The sequence below is a fragment of the Centroberyx affinis genome, unplaced genomic scaffold, assembly GCF_046629955.1.
Source record: "Centroberyx affinis isolate AG114_WGS23_722 - 3 ecotype Tasmania unplaced genomic scaffold, CSIRO-AGI_Caff_v1 ptg000227l_1, whole genome shotgun sequence".
NCBI lineage: Eukaryota > Metazoa > Chordata > Actinopteri > Beryciformes > Berycidae > Centroberyx > Centroberyx affinis.
In genome coordinates, this window is record NW_027278914.1 from 212,296 (window position 1) to 215,482 (window position 3,187).

Consider the following 3,187-nt stretch of genomic DNA (forward strand, 5'->3'; position numbering starts at 1 on the left):
AACATATTTTCAGAAGGTCCAACTCAGAGGGTAAAAGAAAAAAATAATGCCCTGCAGCTGCACCCCCAGGGTTTATGGGCATGACGTCACTGCATGTAGGAAATAAGATCCATTTGAAATATATTTTGGAAACTGGAAACCCATTTTTTTTCATTATATGCTGTTGACAATATACTCTAGGTCTGCAAGTATATTGAAAATATATTTTGGGCAGTAAAAATATATTTCAAATATCTACATTCCTTAATACATTTTTGGACACGTTTTGTGCATTTTGAAATTGATCTCTAAACATATTCTGAAGAGCATGTGAAAAGTGTTTTCTTGCAGTGTGGGATAATAGCATTCCCCCTCAGGTATCTGATAGTAGAATGTGTCACGCTGCCACATCACAGGATGTGGGCCGATGCCAAACATTGTGACATATGGAGTCGTGCCTGATGTGACTGTTAGAAGAAGTCATGAATGCCAAAATTGCTGGTAAAGGGCCATCTCACAGTGTGTGCACATAAATGACAAGATACACTGTGACAGGTGCTGTGTAGGCACGATTCTGAACGTTTGTCTGGACCTAATTGTCTTCTCTGGGCTAAATTGGCTCTGAAACAACAATCTTTGTCCTGACGAGCGTGCTGTCTCCAATCAACACAATTCAAATCTGGTTTCTCCACTGTTCCAAATCTCATTTTGCCCCAAATGCCTCCACGCTCCCTCCTCCCCACCTGCTTTCCTTCCTGCTAAATAAACTCCAATTAGAAAACTCCCCAATCAGCTGTATCCTTCCTCAAAATCCCTTCTTCCACCAACAGATTTCTCTCCACTCTTCCCAAACTCCCTCACTCCCTCCTTAAAATCTGTTTCCCTCCTCCAAACCCGACGTCTTACAACTTCTAAAACTTGATTTTGTCTCTTTCAAAACTCCCTCGTGCCACTAACAAAACTCGTTTCTCCCTACTTCCCATTGAACCACATGGGTCCAAGGCTTTTCTCCCTGTAAAGAGCTTGAATCTCACTTTTTATATAGCATTTTCTTTGACTCCTCTTGTGACAGACAACACTTGTACTCCTATAACCTTGTGGAGGAACACTCCTTAGAGTAGAAATAATGATCTGACAACCGATGGGTCTCTGGAATGAAACCATCTGCTTCCTGCACTCCCTCCCTTTGCTCTAGCTCAGTGTGCCACACTACAATGAATGCAGCCGCTCAACTATGTGTGGGATACTGAATAAATGCCCCATTTGCATCTTAAGTTTTGACAGTCAAAGATTTCAAAACAGATCAACGCGGCTCTGTGAGATGATCCATGTAGTAACAACACAGCAACAAGCTAGAGGACATTCATTATTCAAAGCAAGTTATGCGGCATTGAACTGTTAACACACTTCATTTGTTTGCAGTTCTGCTGCCTAGCTGTAGGCTTATTGAATTTAAGATTCCTCTTGATTGATAGTGATCATTCACAAGCTCTGACATCTCAGGGCTTTTGTTTATTCACTCATAAAAAATGAGCCCTAACTTCATTGGCACATTCACTGTAATAGACCTGAACAGAAAACAATCTATGACTTAGAAGTGTATTAGCCTTGTTGACAAGAGAGGCCCAGGTGTGAGATGCATTCATCAAATCCAAACATTCTCTCAGAACAAAGGGATTCTCCTTTTACCCACTAACTGATTTCAGGAAATTACTTAAGAATGCCAATAAATGAAGATTTTGTCTATTCCAGTTATGGCACCTCCAGTTATCATACCTACAGACAGTGGTGGAAAGTAGCTAAGTACATATACTCAAGTAGCCTACTGTACTTAAGTACAATTTAGAGGTACTTGTACTTTACTTGAGTATTACCATTTTATGCTACTTTATACTTCTACTCCACTACATTTCAGAGGGAAATATTGTACTTTTTACTCCACATTTATTTGACAGCTTTAGTTACTAGTTATTTTGCAGATTTAGATTATTAATACAAATTATAAATCAACTAATAAATTATGATATATATTTTATAGGTTAAGCTACCTACCTTTACCAGCTGCAACATTAAAGTGATGAACACATTAATGCATCAATAATTATAGTCCAATAACATGATATATATGATTCTGAAATGGGCCATTCTGCAGAATGACTACTTTTACTTTTGCTACTTTAAGTATATTTTGATACTAATACTTTTGTACTTTGACTTAAGTAAGATTTTGAATGCAGGACTTTTACTTGTAACAAAGTATTTTTACGCCGTGGTATTGCTACTTTTACTTAAGTCAAAGATCTGAATACTTCTTCCACTACTGCCTACAGAGTATCATATATTTGACTGCAGATGCTGGAATATTTTGCTGTAACTTCCGATTAACTGATCAGTTCTACTTACTTACATGGTGCATGTTATTGTATTGGTGCTGGCATGTTTCAGTACAAAAACCCATTCCAGACATGCCCCGACTTGCCTTTATACCCACAGCTTTGGTGATTACAGGACTGAAGCAGCAGGGGGGGCACTTTCAATTGGCTGAATTATAGGTTTGAGTCGTGATTACCCGTCTATGGTTGTGACTCATTCTCCGGTCGCATGGTGTCCTGTGTCTTCCACGTGCCGCTGAGTCACTTGTCTGCCGGGGAAGGGACATGTAGGGCAAAGCTTTGACTGACACTGCTAATGAGCACAGTGTCTGGGAGATATACGGAGCACGTCTATCACCAAGTACAGAAGGTGACAGCATGGCGGGTCAATCTGGAAACGGGATAGAATCATCTTGTTTCTGTTCAGGCCTATTACAGTGAATGGACTCATCTATTTGACCCAGACTTTTTGTGAGTAATGAATATTGATTCAGACTTTATAAGAAGACCCAGAAAAGCATTTGTGCATGACATACACCAGAGGGCGCCTGGTAGCCTAGACCATAGGCCCAGACAGAGAAGTTATAGCTGTCTATTCAGCAATTTATAACAAGTTATTTTGTCTAAACTGTCAACTGCAAACTTTAACTACCTGTCTACATAAAACACACATTTCACCCACAGCTATTACCTATCAAAACCACACCCTCATCACAAACAAACTACAAAACAAAAGTCAAGCACCAATATTACAAGTATGAAAATTACTAGGTCCAATAAAATGGTTGTGTGAGTTGGTGCATGGGGGCGGAGGGAGAAAAAAAAAGACACACAAA